General features: G+C 42.6%; 1 protein-coding gene across 1 annotated transcript in view; it reads right to left on the reverse strand.

The window, feature by feature from the left end:
• Window positions 1–13,257: 13,257 nt before the first annotated feature.
• The window catches only part of LOC133152632 (mitochondrial carrier homolog 2-like), a 120,689-nt gene continuing 113,694 nt past the window's right edge, over window positions 13,258–20,252 (reverse strand). Inside the window, exon 14 of the mRNA XM_061276401.1 lies at window positions 13,258–13,820. The gene's annotated coding sequence lies outside the window, so the exon portion shown is untranslated. The remainder of the gene's footprint in view (window positions 13,821–20,252) is intronic.

The raw sequence follows: 20,252 nt of genomic DNA on the forward strand, positions 1-20,252 counted from the left end.
TGTCTGGCCAAAATCCAGCATCATTTGGTTAAAAGTAAACAACACAAGTTACAGAAATAAGAAGATTCCATGAAGTGTTTACACCTTAGCCAATGAGTTTTGTGTTTTTCTTGTGCCATTTAGTTTCTTTGGCCATTTGGCTTTGCCTTCCTGTGCTGTTTATGTATCTTGACACTTTTAACGTGGAGAAGTATAAAGATCAGCGCTTGAGACCCACTCATGGCTAAATTCTAAATCTCAACCCTGTTATATACTGCAGATTGTTTTGTTCTGACAAGTAAAAATTCTGGATGTTATCTGCTTGACAGTTTCGACTGTGTCTCTAGTCTTCCTCAGATGCGTCGTCCGACGTGCTGCTGACGTGTCATCTGAGGAAGTCTGGAGACCCAATCGAAACTGTCATCGAAATAACTCAACCCTGTTACCAGACTTCTGGAAAGCCTTTTAGCTCTATATATAGTCGTATGCAAAAGTTTGGGCACCCCTGATCATTTTCATGATTTTCCTTTATAAATCATTGGTTGTTCGGATCAGCAATTACCGTTAAATATATCATATAGCAGACAAACACAGTGTCATCGTTTTAGCGATTGAGTTGACCCACAAGCAGAAAAACCAACTCAGACATCCAGAATGAGTGAGTGTTTATTGGAGGAGCTGCGGTGCAGGTAGAGCGCGATGATCGGAGCCAGAAGCACGGAGCGGGGCAGCAGTGGCGGAGCGTGAGGAGTTCAGCCAGGACGGACGGGGTGGATCTTGGCGGTGATCGGTGGAGGTAATCTACAAGCAGGATGCACAAGATTTGGTCAGAGAATTCAACGTGGCTGTGGTGGAGCTCTTACTGCGAACCAGAGGATCTGAAGAACTTGGCGTCGGAGAGCAAGGCGAGAACTACGAGCGCGGAGCTAGAGGCACAACCGTGGAGAAGATCACAACGAAGGGACACTCAGGCAACGAGCAGTTGACAGCATGCTCCTTAAGAGCTCTCCTCTAAGAGCCTGATGAGTCGCACATGGGCCCTCTGCACTCTGCTGCTCTGCTCACTGTTGCTCCCTGTAGACAAAAAAGGTACGCCACCTCGGACCCTGACACAGTGATATTTGAGAAGTAAAATGATGTTTATACGATTTATAGAAAGTGTGCAATCATTACTTGAACAAGGTATATATATATATATGTATGAACAAATCGGTATTCGAACAAAAAATTCGAGATTTCTTTTGCTTCGGATGTCGGACGAAATTCGGTTGTCGAACCTCGCGAGATGAGCCGAGAGGACCCGCATGCCAACTGACTCCGTTCGTCATTACGTTCTCGTTACTCTGAGGATTGCATCAACTCTAATCATGCCTCCAAAGGAAGCAAGTGGGAGTAGTAAAGCCATCCTAAAACACAAAGACGCTCCTAAAGCAATGCGACAGTGAGCGCCCGGCGCGCTACGGTTGCGCGGTCGGACCAAATTAAGCTCCCTGCGCACTGAGGTCCATTTAAATTTTGGAAAGTCCATTAGGACTTTAAAAATATTTTCTAAAAGAGTGTTTTTCAAGGCTCAGGTAGCCCTTGCAGGTGTTTCGAGTTAATTAGATGATTCAAGTGATTACTTGAATACCCTACTAGTATACGTATTCATGATCTTCCAATATTTTGAGATAGGACATTTGCGGCTCGGTGGCGCACTGGGTAGCACGTCCGCCTCACAGTTAGGAGGGTGCGATTCCACCTCCGGCTCTCCCTGTGTGGAGTTTGCATGTTCTCCCCGGGCCCGCGTGGGATTTCTCCGGGCACTCCGGTTTCCTCCCACATCCCAAAATTATGATTGATAGGCCGATTGAAGACTCCAAATTGCCCCTCAGTGTGAGTGTGAGTGCAGATGGTTGTTCGTCACTGTGTGCCCTGCGATTGGCTGGCAACCGGTTCAGGGTGTCCCCCGCCTACTGCCCGATGACGGCTGGGATAGGCTCCAGCACTCCCGCGACCCCTGTGTTCAGAAAATGGATGGATGGATGGATACTTGAGTTTTCTTAAGCTGTATGCCATAATCAGCAATATTAAAATAATAAAAGGCTTGCAATATTTCAATCTATTTTTAATGAATCCAGAATGTATGACATTTTTGGTTTTTTAATTGCATTACAGAAAATAAAGAACTTTATCACAATATTCTAATTTTCTGAGACAGTCCTGTATATATATAAATCTGATGGGGTCTCGGGTGTGCCGGAGCCTATCCCAGCAGTCATCGGGCAATAGGCGGGGGACACCCTGAACTGGTTGCCAGCCAATTGCAGGGCACGCAGTGACGAACAACCATCTGCACGCGCACTCACACTGAGGGGCGATTCAGAGTGAATTCTGTGCCGTGCTGTAAATTACACACAGACATTAACTGCTTGATCCATTTATTGTGCTACCACTGAAAGCACATAGTGGGTTGGTGTATTTCATTGTCGTTGGTTTGGTAAGACACCAATGTTTTTCAAAATTAATTGTAATCTTACATACCTACAAACCGGATTCGATTGAAATTGGGAAATTGTGTAAAATGTAAATGAAACCAAAATACAATTTTTTGAAAATCCTTTTCAACCTTGGGGACGAAACGGTATAGAAAATGGATGGGTGAAATTTTTATTTTTTCAGGTATGAGGTTTTTTTTTTGAAGTACAAAACGTTTGACTTTAATCTATCGCCATAAATTTTGGCGAGTTTGGCGAGCTTTTCAATAACAATCAAATTTTGTGAAAGCATAAAAGACTGAGTTGAGCGCCAAATCCAAATTTTTTGGTAGCTGTTTGATAGTTCCAATCAGTTAATTGATTCAATCAATTTCATAATTCAGGTAACGTAAACTGACACCAGATCGCCAATTTCATTCATCTTTTCTGTTAGCTGTTTGATATTTTTAATTAGTGAATTAATTCGATCCATTTCATGACACTGTTCTTGTCTGTATTACGCGTATACACAAAAGCGCATTCAGAGCTAATTCAATGGGTTTTAGTGTAGTTTGTCCAATTGGAGTTGCCGTTATTGACGTCATCAAAATGCTCCCGGAGCGGATCTGGTACCAACATCGGTTAAAGAGTACAAGTACGGACGTACAATGTCTTCTTCTGGTATGACCCGACAGGCGTTTGATGGAGGAACTGAAGGTTGTTATTTTTTATTAGATTATTATTTTTTTCCTTTAACAAAGCCTCCCAGTCAGTCAGGTTTAGCGTTAAGACAATTTCTTCGGTTATACGCTCAGCAATAGTTGCAATATCTACAGTTTCAGCCTTTTTTTCCCTGATTAATCTATTTTTTAAAGCAGTTTCACTAATTTTGTACCTCTTGTACAGGAAATTGGAAGACGCTGTGTCCATTTCACGGCTGTAAACGCGTCTACACGGATGAGAGCGCTTTGGAGAGTCATGTTAGGGACCATGCAATCCAAGCGCAGTCTCTCCCTGGTAAGTGATTCCAATGACGGTAAAGTGTTCAGCATGAAATTTTAAATCAAATTGCATATATTGTCTATCATTGACATATGAATTGTTTTACAATTCAATGCGGCCGCGCGCCGATTTGTAGATTTTGCACTAGTTACATCCAAAATGTATTATTACCTATTACTAGTAGTGAAAAAAACCGTTATGCCGACATTTGTTAATTTTGGGGACACCAACTCATATAACAACGTAAAACACATATACATATTGTCATATAAAGCAGTTAACCAAATGTCAGATTTTTATGTTTTGATTGGCGAATATAAAAACAAGGAGTAAAACACCAGAGAAGTTATAACTTGTTTATTAAAATGATAATAATAATAATTAAAGTGATTTAATGTGAAACTGCAGTTGATATATTGGATAACAACATTTAGGCATATATATGCATACATGTTATTTAAAACCTACTATAAGTAAATCGTAAATCTACATTCTCGTTTACATAGTTCACGCCAGGAGACGCAACACGTCCACTGACTGATCCGTTGATGCACAGGAAGGCAGTTCACTCATTGACTCGTTTGCAAACGGGAAAGCCAGGATTCGTTCCCTCACTGATCCGTTGTTGCGGTGAACTGGAAATGTGAATCACTCAGTGAGTGAGTGATTCACTCAGTGATTGAATGAATCACTTCCTAAAGTGATTCGTTCAATCTCGTTCACTGAAAAGATTCGTTCTTTTTCAACGAATCGTTCACTCACGAGCCAACACTAACAGTCTCTTGATGATGTACGTATGTACCGTATTTTCCGCCCTATTAGCCGCACCGGGCTATAAGGCGCACCTTCAATGAACGGCCCATTTTAAAACTTTGTCCATATATAAGGCGCACCGGACTATAAGGCGCATAAAATAGAAGCTATACTGCAACAAACCGAGGTTGACTAGGGTTGCGGTATGCACCCACTAGCCAATAACCAACGAGACCTCTGTAAACAATCTCGTTTCTCAAACGATCTCCTATAAAATGATTGGAACTGCCTAATGTTCGATCTAACGCATTGGTACTACTTACCTATGTTTCCCTTCCATATTGATCCGTAGATTTACTCGAAACATTAACACAGCAGCCTATTTTGACATGAAATAGCTTGCTGCGTATAGCAGCTATTGTTATAGCATTAGCCATCCGCAAAAACCCATGAGCTTCCTGCTCGCAATCTCCCATGAGCCTCAGCAAAGTGTAAACAATCGCGTTTCTCAAACGATCTCCTATAAAATGATCGGAACTGACTAAAGTTTGATCTAACGCATTGGTACTACTTACCTACGTTTCCCTTCCATATCGATCCGTAGATTTACTCGAAACATTAACAGAGCAGCCTATTTTGACATGAAATAGCTTGCTGCGTATAGCAGCTATCGTTATAGCATTAGCTATCCGCAAAAACCCATGAGCCTCAGCTCGCAATCTCCCATGAGCCTCAGCAAAGTGTAAACAATCGCGTTTCTCAAACGATAAAACGATCGGAACTGACTAAAGTTCGATCTAACGCATTGGTACTGCTTACCTGTTTCCCTTCCATATCAATCCGTAAATTTACTCGAAACATTAACAGAGCAGCCTATTTTGAAATGAAATTGCCTCGCGGGTACAACAGCTATGCGGTGACGCCCCCTGACTACAGTTACCGTAATGTTGGGAAGCGATGCGACCTTGTAATTTACTAGTCGTACTAAAACGTACTAAAACATTTTGGCAGAGCACTGTGTACAACCAGTATGGATCAACAAATTCATCAATTGATCCATATATAAGGCGCACCGGACTATAAGGCGCACTGTCGACTTTTGATAAAAATTTAGGTTTTTAGGTGCGCCTTATAGCCCGGAAAATAGGGTATACAAATACTCATGTCGAGTCTGAAAAAAACAATAGTGTCCGTCATAAGTCAGTCATATTGTAATTCTGGTGACGAGACTCCCAATAAGTCAACGTAAAAGTAGTATCTTTTCAAAGTGAAGTTTCATATAATTGCTCCAAAATCAAATTTCCTTGTATCAATATTCTTAATTAAATACTTTATTTGGTTTTATTTTATTTGTTCCCATTGAGTCTCTTTTGTGTTGTGTCTGTATCCCCTACAGGAAAAACATTTCACTGCTCTAATGCTGGCTGCAGCTGCTCCTTTCCAAACATGCAGAAATTGATGGAACATATGAGACGCCATCATAAACCGAACATATTTTTCTTGTAAGTTTTTCTCCTTTGAAACTCCTCGGTTTATATTTGTTGCCAGCAAAGATTAAAGCACGTACGAGTGTTGTGACAGGTCATTGCAAAACATGGGTGTTGTAACTACTTACATGGGGAGATGGAGTATCATTCCCCCACCCCTGGGTTTCCATCCCTGACCCACGTGGGTGAGAGCCAAGCAGCGTTGAGAACATAATTTCCACGTCACACGTAGGCACGGAGAAGAAAAAAATTAAAACCCACACGGCCACAGCGTGGTAATATTAAAACAATGAAAAACCTGTCATAGTGGTCTGCGGGAACAAAAGGTATACACCTCTGTTTTCTTTTTTCTTTATTTGGTTGGATGTCAGGTGTGCGGCACTAGTGTGTGACTAGTTTGGTTGACTCGGACCAACTAAGTGAGGCTAAAATAGGAACAAACACTCCGGGATGCTGAGCCTCTTCTTCCAGTTTTCCTGCTATGTCAACATAATTTCACTTGGCATATGTATTTACAAACCGGATTCGGTTGAAGTTGGGAGATTGTGTAAAATGTAAAGAAAAACAAAATACAATGATTTAAAATCTTTTTCAACCTGTATTCAATTAATTACACTACGAAAACAACATATTTAATGCTCAAACTCATAAACTTTTTTATTTTTCAAAGAATAATCAACTCCGAATTTTATGGCTGCAACACGTGCAGTAGAAGTTGGGAAAGGGCATGTTTACCACTTCGTTACATCACCTTTCCTTTTAATAACACTCTTAACTGTTTTGGAAGAGAGACTAATTCTCTTACCTTCTCATGTGGAATTTCCCATTCTTGCTTGATGAACCGCTTCAGTTGTTCAATAGTCCGGGGTCTTCCCTGTCATATTTTACGCTTCATAATGCGCCACACATTTTAAATGGGAGACAGGTCTGGACTGCAAGCGGGCAGGGGAGAACCTGGACTCTTTTACTTCAAAGCCACGCTGTTGTAACACGTGCAGAATGTGGCTTGGCATTATCTTGCTGAAATAAGCAGTGGCGTCCATGAAAAAGACGTCGCTTGGATGGCAGCAGATGTTGCTCCAAAATCTGTATGTACTTTTCAGCATTTATGTTGCCTTCACAGAAATGTAAGTCCCCCATGACACGGGAACTAATGCACCCCCATACCATCACAGAAGCTGGCTTTTGAATTTTGCGTTGATAACAGTCCGGATGGTCCGCTTCCTCTTTGGTCCGGAGGACACGACGTCCAGTGTTTCCAAAAACAATTTGAAAAGTGAACTCATCAGACCACAAAACACTTATCCGTTGTGCATCAGTCCATTTTACATGAGCTCGGGCCCAGAAAACCCGACAGCGTTTCTGGATGTTGTTCATAAACGGCTTTTGCTTTGCATGGTAGAGTTTTAACCCGCACTTACTGATGTAGTGACGAACTGTATTTAGTGACAGTGGTTTTCTGAAGTTTTCCTGAGCCCATTTGGTGATATCCTTTACACACTCATGTCGGTTTTTAAGGCAGTGCCGTCTGAGGGATCGAAAGTCACGGTCATTCAGTCTTGGTTTCCGGCCGTGGCGCTTACGTGCAGTGATCTCACCAGATTCTCTGAACCTTTTGATGATATTAGGGACTGTATATGTTGAAATCCCTAAATTCCTTGTAATTTTGCTTTGAGAAATGTTGTTCTTAAACTGTTCAACTATTCTCTCACGCAGTTGTGGACAAAGTGGTGAACCTCGCCCCATCCTTGCTTGTGAATGACTGAGCATGTTTGGGGAAGCTCCTTTTATACCCAATCATGGTACCCACCTCTTCCAGGGCTCGAAGCTTATTTTTTGCCCAAGTTGCCCTCGGGCAAGTTGGAGAAAATTTTACTTGCCCGAAACAAAATTTTACTTGCCCGAATTTTTTTGGAGTGGATTTTTACTTGCCCGACACATTTTTGCAATAAAAAAGACAACACTATAAGCTTTGCCTTCATATGCCTTCGTATCCGCCAACCGGAAACAAGCTCTGCTGGTGCGCAGGTGCAGAAGAGCCAGGGACGGGTGAGGGAGCATGCATTTAATTACGAAGCGCTTTGCCGTTATCAATGTATTGCAGACTTACACGAGAAACTAACCGCTTCCTAGAAAACAAAATGTCGGACCAGAAGCGGCAGAAGTTGCGAGGAATTATGCACAAAATCGTCTTTTTACAGCTTGAAAACATGGTATTATGGCAGGGCAAGTGAGGAAAAATTCTACTTGCCCGTCTGCCATCGCTACTTGCCCCGGGCAATCGGGCAATCGTTAGTTTCGAGCCCTGCTCTTCCCAATTAGCCTGATCACATGTGGGATGTTCCAAATAGGTGTTTGATGAGCTTTTCTCAGCTTTCTCAGTATTTTTTGCCACCTTTCCCAACTTCTACTGGACGTGTTGCAGCCATGAAATTCTATGTTAATTATTATTGGGAAAAAAACAATTAAGTTGTTCAATTGAACATTAAATATGTTGTCTTTGTAGTGTATTCAATTGAATATGGGTTGAGAAGGATTTTAAATAACGTTGTATTTTGTTTTTATTTACATTTTACACAAATTCCGAACTTCAACTGAATCCGGTTTGTAAATCAAAAAGTAATTTTGATTCTTTGTCCGTAGGTGTGAAAATTGCCGTACAAAGTTGCGATCATACCGCGGCCTCCTGACTCACCTTCACACCTGTTCCAAAGTTCCACGAGGGAAATCAAAGTCAACAGAACAGATGCCCTTCAACCAGCTGGTGTGAAAAACCCAAACGCAACTCCTTTGTCTGCTAATCGGAACCCGCCTCAGGTGGATGTGTTCACCCCACACCTATTGATCCCTAAACCAGACAGTTCTTAAGTATACCTCTTCCCCATCACGTTTGTTGATGCATTAAAGCAATGTGCAAGTAAAGTATAATAAAGCAAAAAAAACATATACAACTTGCATTTTTGGAAGAAATTTATTTGACAAAATCCAACACCATGAACAGGCTAAACAGTACGGTTTGCTAACGTTACATAAACACAAACAAGGAACTAAGAACGTGCCTGACGTAACATTAACAATTATTCAAATAAATAACATGTTTATCAAACCATCTGTGTCACTCCAAATCATTAAATCCATCGAAATCTTTGTCCTTTGTGTAAACAATGCTGCTGCTGCATGCGGCGCTGGCTAGGCCACGTCAGTTGTGGTTCTTGTTATTCCACAGGCCAATATAACTACTGTTTTTTTCCATGTATAATGCGCAAAATTTAACTAATTTATTATCCTAAAATCTGGGGTGCGCATCAGGGCTGTGGACTCGGTTCGGACTCGGGGACTCGGACTCGGTCGGACTCGGTCATTTTTGCCGGACTCGGACTCGGTGCTGATTTTGACCCAGTCCACCGAGTCCGACAATAAAAAAAAAAGAGGCAAGACGCAGCCAGAGAGTGTCAGGTTACAGTCAGCGCGGTAGGAGTTGGAAGAAGCAGTAAAAACTCCACCAAACTCGTCGTAATGACCCGTGATATATGTTATATCCTTACTATTTTCCAGGTTCTTAGATAGCAAGAATACGTCGGACAACGACGTGAATGATAACTGCTTTATTCCTTACTCACAGGGCGTTCACAGGGCGTACCACAACACAGAATGCCCGTCCCACTTCCGGGTTTTTTCTACTACGGAATTTGAGTTAGCCCAAAATACACAACATCTCTTCCCCTCTTACAGTGAACATGCTATATGCATGAATGCGACCAAGATAGTCTTTTGCACCTATAACTTGACATCCAAGATCTATCAATAACTACCATTAAACAATTATCATATATGGTCCAGACAATTATGACAATAATATTCCCCTGAAACCTTAACTTTGGGTGAGGGTGGACTACCTCGAATTATACCGAATTATAGCGAAAAACCGATGTCGTACGGCGTCGTACGGCGTCAGCACTATGTTGTTTTCAATAAAAACTTGAAGAACTCACGTTTGCGTCAGTCAATTTTAATTTTTATAAGGGATTATTCTCATTTGATGTCTTTAAATTCATCCGCGTTCTGCCATTGAAGCGGGGGGCATTCAAACACCAGTCGTACAGACGGAAACGTTTCGTGATCAAATCTTTCATAACGAGAATGATTTGAGTGAATTGATTTGAATGAATAATTGAGAAGAAATTTCAGTTCTGAAGGCTCCTTTTATCCCAAGCGAAGTGACAGATGGTGGGGAGGGGGGATAAAAATTGTAAAATCAATTCACTCAAATTATTCTCGTTATGAAAGATTTGATCACAAAACGTGTGTGGCTTTTTCTTAAATGAACACGTTTGACATTGCTATCGTGTCAGCTTTTAATTATATTGCGCTGTCATGTTAAAGCAAATTAATAAATGCAACAATATTAATTTGCTTTGAAAATACCTGAGTAATAAAATAAAATGGATGGATGGATGATGATCACAATTAAGTATAAAGTCTCCGTTGTAATATATACTCCTTGTAGCCTGTACCCAAAAAGAGGAGTTTCTTTGCATCGAGGTTTATGCAAAGAGCTCACGTAATTATATTGTTGCGTTTTGGTGAAGTGAATGAGTGTTCCGTCTGTACGACTGGTCTTTGAATGCACCCGCTTCAATGGCAGAACGCGGATGGCATCAAATGAGAATAATCCATTATAAAAATTAAAATTGACTGACGCAAACGTGAGTTCTTCATGTTTTTATTGAAAACAACATAGTGCTGACGCCGTACGACATGGGTTTTTCGCTTTCCAAATAAGGGGTCGTCACTAATTATTTGTGTTTAGATAAATGTCTGAGCTTTAATGGTGTAAATAATGATTAAAACTTGAAAGTATCTGTTTATTGTATTTGTTTATATGTTTAATAAAGACAAAGCCATCACAAAACTATTGTAATTATTTAGATTTCGATCTAAATTAGCCTTGAATAAAGACTAAGCAGTCACATGAATTAACAGAAAAAATGGACAGCCGGACTCGGACTCATGGTGCAAAAATCCGACCGAGTCCACAGCCCTGGTGCGCATTATACATGGGTACAAAAAAAAAAAAAAGAAACATTTTTTACTTTTTTTTTTTTATCCGGATATGATACGGAGGCCGCCATTACAGATGCCCTTTCTTCTCTGGTGTTCACTTCAAACACGCTCCATACGAACACAATGCTCTCGTATCAGACGCTTGCTCGATCACCTGCTCGTTTGCTGTCACAATGTACCCTACACAATTCCGAAACATTTCTTCGCTATTGAGTTTCCTAGCGCAAGCGCAGTGATACTGACCGGCAGAATAACATCCGGTTGTTCCCAAAGATTATCTTTTTTCTGAAATAATTTTACATTTACGGACTTGAGTAGGAGTCAAAATTTGGGTGCGTATTATACATGGGTACAGGCTTTTTTCCAGCATCAACATGACATTTTTAGGGTGCGTATTATACATGGGGGCGCATTATACATAGAAAAAAACGGTAATTACAAACTACCGTAATTTTCGGACTAAAAGTCGCTCCGGAGTACAAGTCGCATCAGCCATAAAATGCCCAAAAAAGTGGAAAAAAAACATATATATGTTGTCAAACGCGCACTTTTTATCGAAGTACCTCCGGCTCCCCAGTAACAGGTTCAATAAGCCGGGGCGAAGGGACTCGTCCGTAGCTGACCACCCGAGTTAAATTAATTCTCTTGGAATCAACCCAACTTCTATACGACGTCAATCCCGCTTAAGTCATCCGACGCGCAAGCCGAGTAACTCAATTCGAGGCAAGTCGCCGGTATGACCGCGCCGTATTGATGGCTCCCTTCAGTTGTTTGATGCTGGTATTTAGTTACGGATACTTTTTAGATGCCTTTGTTAAGGCCTCAGGGATTCGTTAGCCTATAGCGCCCCGTAGCGCTACTCTCGCTGAAGTAACTTTTAATAAGGCCCTTCTCTTGCCGGTTTGGGGAAGTAAAGAGATTACCGTTTTTTCCGTGTATAGTGCGCAAAATTTAACGAATTAATTTTCCTAAAATCTGGGGTGCGCATTATACATGGGTACAAAAATGTTTTTTTTTTCTTTTTAAATTTTTTTTTTTTTTTTTTAGAAAACAATACCAACAACAGGACTGACCGACAAAGTCGTGGAACAAAAAGACAGGGTGACATTACCAAAGCAAACAGACATCATGACAGTAACACATGCAATGATCCGACGGTGAGCGAGGGGCAGACAGGACTTAAATACAAAACACGTTACATCGATTGAGGTGACACAGGAAGAGAGGGGCGACGCGAACAGAAACTATGGCAACCTAGACACATAGCAAAACTGGGGACGAGACGTGACAAATGTCCCTCGAAATGAAACTTGAAATCACCAAGTTTTGGTTTCCAAGGGTGTTTTTATTCCTCTTCAACGTCTCTCCCATACAGAGCCGCCTTTTTCACGTCCGCACGCCTCTTTCCCGTGCGCGCACGGAGCGCGGTGGTGCGTTTATGGGCAGTCGGAGAAATCAACGCCAACAAAAAAAATTACATCCAGCCTAGTTAAGACCATACCAAAGACTATAAAAATGGGATCCATTGCCTCCCTGCGTGTGTGACGATCATTGGGACTTAAAAAAAAAAGAAAAAAGAAAATAAAAATTCATAAAAATTGGGTGCGTATTATACATGGGTACAGGCTTTTTTCCAGCATCAGCATGCCATTTTTAGGGTGCGTATTATACATGGGGGCGCACCATACACGGAAAAAAACGGTACTTCCCTTTTTTCGGAAGAAAGTCAAATTAACAAAAGTATGACAATGATAGCGTTGAAAAAAGAACTTTAATGCATTAATCACTAATTCCAACGTTATATATATAAACACTTAACCGTAAAAGAGCTTCCTCGCATTTGATTGTTTCCAACAAAATAATATTTTACTTAATACGGGTTAAAATGATTTAATCGAATTATTATCCTGTAATTAATTCTGAAGGCAAATTAATCCCTCAAAATCATTCAAAGTGGCTTTTGACGCGGCCTGATTAAATTAAATACTTTTGATCAGGCCACGTTCCGCTTTTGATGGAGGAGCGAGCCTACTTCCCTTTTTTCGGGAGCAAGTCAAATTAGCAGAAGTATCAATGCTATTATTTGGAAATAAATATAATGCATTACTCTCCAATTCTAAAATTATATATAAACACTTAAGTGTAAAAGTGCTTCCTCAACTTCGATTGTTTCCAACAGAATAATATTTTACTTAATACGGGTTAAGATGATTTAATCGAATTATTATCCTGTAATTAATTCTGAAGGCAAATTAATCCCTCAAAATCATTCAAAGTAGCTTTGACGTGGCCCGATTAAATTCAATACTTTTGATCAGGCCACGTTCCGCTTTTGATAAAGCCGCGAGCCTACTTCCCTTTTTTCGGGAGCAAGTCAAATTAACAGAAGTATAGTGTTTCGACATACATTTAATGCATTAATCTCTAATTCTTAAAATCTCCCGTTAATAAATCGGCTTATCAACCCATCCACAAACAATCGATTGCATATATTATACAAATTAGCTCACAACGAATTAAATGAGTATATACAACTCTTTTATTGAAGAAGCATGAAATAAAATTACAAATCACAATCCTCCAAAAACTGAACAATTCCACTCACTGATGCCCTTGCAAATACAATCATTCAATCCTGGGGTAATTTTGATTGCAAAAATTAAATCAGAAAAGAGGAAAAGGAGGGTACCAATTGGGGGTTATTTTTTGGTGGAAATAAAGTCAAGTGATCAATTTGATTTTATTTCTAAAAATCCAATTTAGAAACTAGTTCGGCCACGGGAGGACCCACTACCCCAGGGGTCCCCAAACTTTTTCCTGTGAGGGCCACATAACTTTTCCCTTCTCTGATGGGGGGCCGGTGTCAGTTTGTAACAGAAAAAGTGTGACGATCGTAGGGGAGCTTAAAAAATGTATTGTTTTCCAGAAAGCCACACATAACCAAATAACGGTTGTTTAATAAACCTTTCCAGGTTCTTTACAAAACAAAAAAGAAAGTCAGGAAACAAATAACACTATTAATGAAATAAACAGTAGTCTTGTAGACAGCGTTGTTTGCAGCTCTCTGTCATCAACTTCCCTGTGAAAACCACAAAAGAAGCAGGTTGAGAAACTGAACTAAGTGATACAGCACCTACACAGCACAATACATTTCACTACCAGTATGGTTATAAAGATGGATTTTATCCCAGTAGATTTTATTATGATTATATTTGTTTATGCTCAGAATGACTCATTCAAGTCAGACAAATGAGCTTACCTATGTATGTTCATCAGTGTGAACTGTGGGCCTGCATCTGGCTGGTGAGAAGTTGAATATCAGGTTCCATTCTAGTTACAGCCAGTCTCAAGCACTGATGCAAATGTTCATCTGTCAATTTTGATCTCATCGGAGTTTTCAGCAGTTTCATGCGAGAAAAAGTTTTCTCACAGATATACGTGCTGCCAAAAACTGTGGACATTTTCATTGCATGTTTTTTGATGTTTGGATATGTGTCGTTTGGGAGGGCGGCATAGAAGTCAATGAGACTGTTGGGCTTGAATGCGTCTTTCAGAACATCACAGTTCTGTAACTCAGCCAACTCAAACTGATATGAAGGCTGGCCTTCATCAATGTCGGCAACAAAGGGGTTCTGAAAAAGACGGATTTCTTTTGCATGAACATGTAACAATAACTGGGATTTATATAGCGCTTTTCTAGATACCCAAAGTCGCTTTACATGTGTGTGTGTGTGTGGGGGGGGGGGGGGGGGGGGCTGGGGGAGGAGGGAGGATAAAGAACAACTTTATTGGGAAAGAAAACTAAGAAAAGAAAGAAAAAAGAAAATAAGAAGAACAAAGAAACACCAAGGGCAGGGTCAGTTAGGAAAGGCTAATGTGAAGAGGTGGGTTTTTAGGGTGGTTTTGAAGGTAGGGAGGGAGGGGGCATCTCTGATGTGCCTGGGGAGAGCGTTCCAGAGAGAGGGGGCAGCCACGGAGAAGGCCCTGTCGCCCCAGGTTCGGCGCCTGTAGTTCACTGAATCGCACACCGAACTCCGCCTTCAGCATTTCCAGTGCTTCCACGCACTTTTCAGCTGGGAACGGGACCACTGGGTTCTCTGTTGACAGGTTTTGGGTAGCAGGAAGATGGACGAAGTTGCGCTTTTTCACTTGTTCCGAAAGCAGCGCCAATTTCACCTCAAACGCTTTTATGTGTGTATACATGTCGCATGAGTTTCCCCTCGCCTTGTAGCTGCAAGTTAAGGCTATTAAGTATTTCTGTCACGTCTGTTAAAAATGCGAGGTGCCATTTCCATTCTGGGTCGATCAGCTCTGGGACCGTTTTGTCTTTTAAATGAAGAAATGCGTTAATTTCGGGTAGCAGGTCGTAAAAACGCCTCAAAACTCTGCCAGCCATCGTACCTCTGTGTAGTACAGCACATCTCCGTGCGTAGACTCCAGTTCAGACAGGAATTCTTGGAACTGCCTGTGTTTAAGTCCCTTTGCTCTGATGAAGTTTATGCACGACACCACAACCTTCATTACAGAATCCCACGTCAACACTTTGATGCACAGTGATTGCTGGTGAATTAGGCAGTGGACTCGTACTGCTCATTGGAGGAACTCAAAAGACAGACTTGGTAAACTAACATAACTCTCTAACAAAACCAACAACAGGACTGACCGACAAAGACGTGGAACAAAAAGACAGGGTGACATTACCAAAGACAGGAACAGAAACCTGTGTTGTTGTCAAATATTGTTTGGTTTTTAATCTCCATCGCGGACTGGATGTCATACGGAGGCAGTATCACTGCACATGCGCACTATGGATCCGATGCGAATAGTCCTCTTCTTACAATCAGCAAATAACAAAATGCGTATTACAGGTAATATTTTGTTTCACAACACTTTGCCTTGTTCCTTTTGTCTCTGCTGTTCACTTCAAACACGCTCCATACGAACGCAATGCTCTCGTAGCAGACGCTTGCTCGATCACCTGCTCGTTTGCTGTCACAATGTACCCTACACAAATCTGAAACATTTGTTGCGGCTCCGAGTCACGACGAGGGGCAAGTTTTGGTTTCCAAGGGTGTTTTTATTCCTCTTCAACTTCTCTCCCATACAGAGCCGCCTTTTTCACATGTCCGCACGTCACTTTCCTTTTTTCATTTTAAACGAACTGATCGCGGTGGTGCCTTTACGGGCAGTCGGAGAAATCAACGCCAACAAAAAAATATATCCAGCCTAGTTAAGACCATACCAAAGACTATAAAAATGGGACCCATTGCCTCCCTGCTTGGCACTCAGCATTAAGGGTTGGAATTGGGGGGTTAGATCACCAAATGATTCCCGACCGCAGCGCCGCTGCTGCTCACTGCTCCCCTCTCCCCCAGGGGATGGATCAAAATCATTCGGGGATGGGTCAAATGCAGAGGACAAATTTCACCACACCCAGATGCGTGTGTGACGATCATTGGGACTACAAGAAACGAACCCCCCATCCTGTGGAGAGCTCAAGGCTTGCTAACCAGCTAAACAAGCTCTATTGCAGGTTTGATCGGTCCTCCGACACAACGGGACTTCCTGCAGCACAATCTACATACTCACCTCTCCCCGCAACTGCACTGTCCACACCTCTATCATTGTTGTCACCCACTCTCTCTCTTGCAGAGGCCGCGAGGAGGAAGTGCGCCAGATGTTCCAGAGACAAAAGACCAGGAAGGCACCGGGCCCAGACGGCGTGTCACCTTCCTGCTTGAAAGTCTGCGCTGAGCAGCTGGCGCCCACCTTTGCACGGATCTTCAACCGTTCTCTGGAGCTGTGTGAGGTGCCCTCGTGCTTCGAGAGCTCCACCATCGTTCCAGTGGCCAATAAGCCCGCCATCACAGGTTTGAATGACTATAGACCCGTCGCACTGACATCTGTGGTCATAAAATCTTTTGAAAGGGTAGTACTGAACCACCTGAAGGAGGTCACGGGCCCCCTGCTTGACCCCCTCCAGTTTGCCTACCAGGCAAACAGGTCAGTGGATGATGCGGTCAACATGGGACTGCACTACATCCTGCACCACCTGGACACCCCAGGAACATACGCCAGGATCCTGTTCGTGGACTTCAGCTCGGCGTTCAACACCATCGCTCCTGACATCCTCCAACGGAAGCTCATCCAGCTTGCGGTGCCTGCCTCCACCTGTCAGTGGATCACCAGCTTCCTGGCCAACAGGAGACAGCGTGTGAGGCTGGGGGGCATCACATCTGACACCCGGACCACCAATACTGGAGCCCCTGAGGGGTGCGTCCTCTCCCCACCGCTCTTCTCTCTCTACACCAATGATTTCTCCTCAGGTGACTCTCCTGTGAAGCTCCTGAAGTATGCAGACGACACCACTCTCATCGGACTGATCCAGGACGGTGATGAGACTGCGTACAGACAGGAGGTGGAGCGGCTGGTCCACTGGTGCAGCCAAAACCATCTGGAGCTGAACCCGCTGAAGACCGTGGAGATGACAGTGGATTTCAGGCGAGACCCTTCACCACTTTTACCCCTCACTATCCGCAGTAATACTATTCTCTCCACAGACACCTTCAAGTTCCTGGGAACCACAATCTCTCGGGACCTGAAATGGACCGGCCACAGAGACTCTGTCCGGAAGAAGGCCCAGCAGAGGCTGTACTTCCTGAGACAGCTCAAGAAGTTCAACCTGCCGCGAGAGCTTCTGAAGACCTTCTACACTGCCATCATCCAGTCTGTCCTCTGCACCTCCATCACTGTCTCGTTTGGATCAGCCTTCAAACAAGACAAGCACAGACTACAACGGACAATCAGAACTGCAGAAAAGATCATTGGAATCAACCTCCCATCTATCCAAGACTTGTACCTGTCCAGGACCAGGAAACGTGCAAGGAACATCTCTACAGACCCATCTCACCCAGGTTGCAGTCTGTTTGAACTACTCCCCTCCGGACGGCGTCACAGAGCTCGGTACGCCAAAACCAGCAGACACAGAGACAGCTTCTTCCCCCAGGCTGTTGCTCTGATGAACTCACACCACTCAGAGTCTCAGTCATTACTGTGGAATAACATCCTGCTCTTCACACCTTTTTGAATTTGTCTACACTGTTTTTGCCATTATTCACACGTCCTGAGTGTTGTTAGTCCCCTAAATGTTGAATAGAGGGTGTGTTTTTACCGAAGTCAAATTCCTTGTTTGGCACGCTCAAACATGGCGAATAAAGAATCTTGAATCTTTTAAAAAAAAAAAAAAAAAATTGGGGTGCGTATTTCCAGGCTTTTTTCCAGCATCGACATGCCATTTTTAGGGTGCGTATTATACATGGGGGCGCATTATACATGGAAAAAAACGGTATTTGGCTGGGCAACAACAAAAATGCAGCTTTCCCTAAATAGGATTCAATGACCTGTGGTTTAATTTTGAGAACAGGGGTTGGAAAGAATACAATTACAGCATACAATTTCTGTAGGGGGCTTACCCAACGAAAAAATGAAAAAATACTCGTGTCAGCGGTCTACATTGATTGTTTTGGTGAAATTGCAGTGATCATTTTTGTTTTGTCATTCTCCCCCTTTTTTTTTTGTTTGCAAGTTCCAAAACGGCCGTTGCTGTCCTTTGAGTCATGGCTTCATGAGACTTTTGCATGTCTACTCTTGCTAATCATGTCGACCAAATGTCACGTCGCTAAGCCAAACCAGCTTGTAAGGCTAAACGTTTAAAAGTAGAATGGTTACCGTGTCTTTCAGGTCAGCGAGCTGCGGTTGGAGAGAAGTATGGTGTCAGATACTGATTTTTCGTAGTTTTGGTCCGACCGCGCCGGACACATTGTAACACCGCCATCGATGACACAAATAGAAAATATTCCAAATTTTGAGTTGACCTCCAGGCTGGAGGCTGGTTTTTCCTCATTTCCGTCCGACCGTGCAACCGCAGCGCTTCAAACGGATTATCGTAACAGTGCCGTTGCTGACACAAATAGAAAAAACTCCAAAATTGGAGTTGACCTCCAGGCTCCAAAATATTCCAAAATTTGAGTGGAGTTCCGTGCGCAGCGCGCTGCCCGAATGCACCTTCGGCTTAACTTTTTTTCGGCTTCATCGGTCGGACTTTGTGCATTTTTAATGAGGAGGGAATTAAGGGGAGGTTTTCAGTGGCTGCAGCGCTATGTATTGTAAGAGTGCCGTCGCTGACACAAATAGAAAATATTCCAAGATTTGAGTTGACCTCCAGGCTGGAGAGGTTGATTTTTTCTCATTTCCGTCCGACCACGCAGCCGCAGCGCGTCACAGGTATTGGTACCGACTACTGAAATTCTGGTATCGTGACACCACTAGTTGCAGCACAACATACGCTAGCTATGCAGGCTCCTTGTTTGTCCCATGGGAAGAGGAAGATTAGTACTCTGTTTTATTGGTATCCTTTAAAGTTTAAGTCCCAATGATCGTTCACACATCTATCCGCAGTCGAGTGTGTGAAAAGTGGAAGGTCACAATGGGGCCCACAACACTTGTGGTGGCTGTTTTGAACTTTGATCAGAGGGATGTAGTAGTTAAAACTAGAAGGCAGTTGTTAATTGTAAATTAGGTCAACGTATTAGTTAAAAGATTAATAATACCAGCTTTTTCACTAAATGTTAAAGGTTCCTAAAAACTTGCCATATTCATACAGTTTGTTCAAACCAGGGCTGTGGACTCGGTCGGATTTTTGCACCGAGTCCGAGTCCGGCCTCTTGACCACGAGTCCGAGTCCGGCTGTCCATTATTTCTGTTAATTCATGTGACTGCTTAGTCTTTATTCAAGGCTAATTTAGATAAAAATCTAAATAATTACAACAGTGTTGTGATGGCTTTGTCTTTATTAAACATATAAACGAATACAATAAACAGATACTTTCAAGTTTTAATCATTAATTACACCATTATAGCTCAGACATTTATCTAAACACAAATAATTAGTGACGACCCCACAACTATCGAAACACATCAATGATATAAGCTGGGTGACATAATCGTCCTTGACATTGGTACATAATGTAAACATTAGCCTAAGTGCAACTCAACGTGGCCCCATTGATCGTTTCCCCCCAAATCTAGAGGCAAAACATTGTTCTCTCGCTGCTCCCGGGTTCTTCCATCTTGGCTGCGCGCGGGGCATTGTGGGTCTTGTACGTGCACGCAGGCAGGCGCGGGCGCGCACGCGACAACTAAATTTGTCTTCATAACAAGCAAGCAGGGCTGTGGACAGTATTCCTACGCGCATTCTCAGCAGCATGATGAAAATAAAATTGAACGTATTTTTTTTTTATTGCTGGACTCGGTGGACTCGGTCAAAATCAGCACCGAGTCCGAGTCCGGCAAAAATGACAGAGTCCGACCGAGTCCGACCGACTCCGGTAAAGCTTTCCCAAGGAGGTAAAGTCTGGTTCAAACTGGTCAAATTTGTCCTCTGCATTTAACCCATCCCCGTGTGATTTTGATCCATCCCCTGGTGGAGAGGGGAGCAGTGAGCAGCAGCGAT

The sequence above is a fragment of the Syngnathus typhle genome, linkage group LG4 (genome assembly GCF_033458585.1).
Source record: "Syngnathus typhle isolate RoL2023-S1 ecotype Sweden linkage group LG4, RoL_Styp_1.0, whole genome shotgun sequence".
In the NCBI taxonomy this organism is placed as follows: Eukaryota; Metazoa; Chordata; class Actinopteri; order Syngnathiformes; family Syngnathidae; genus Syngnathus; species Syngnathus typhle.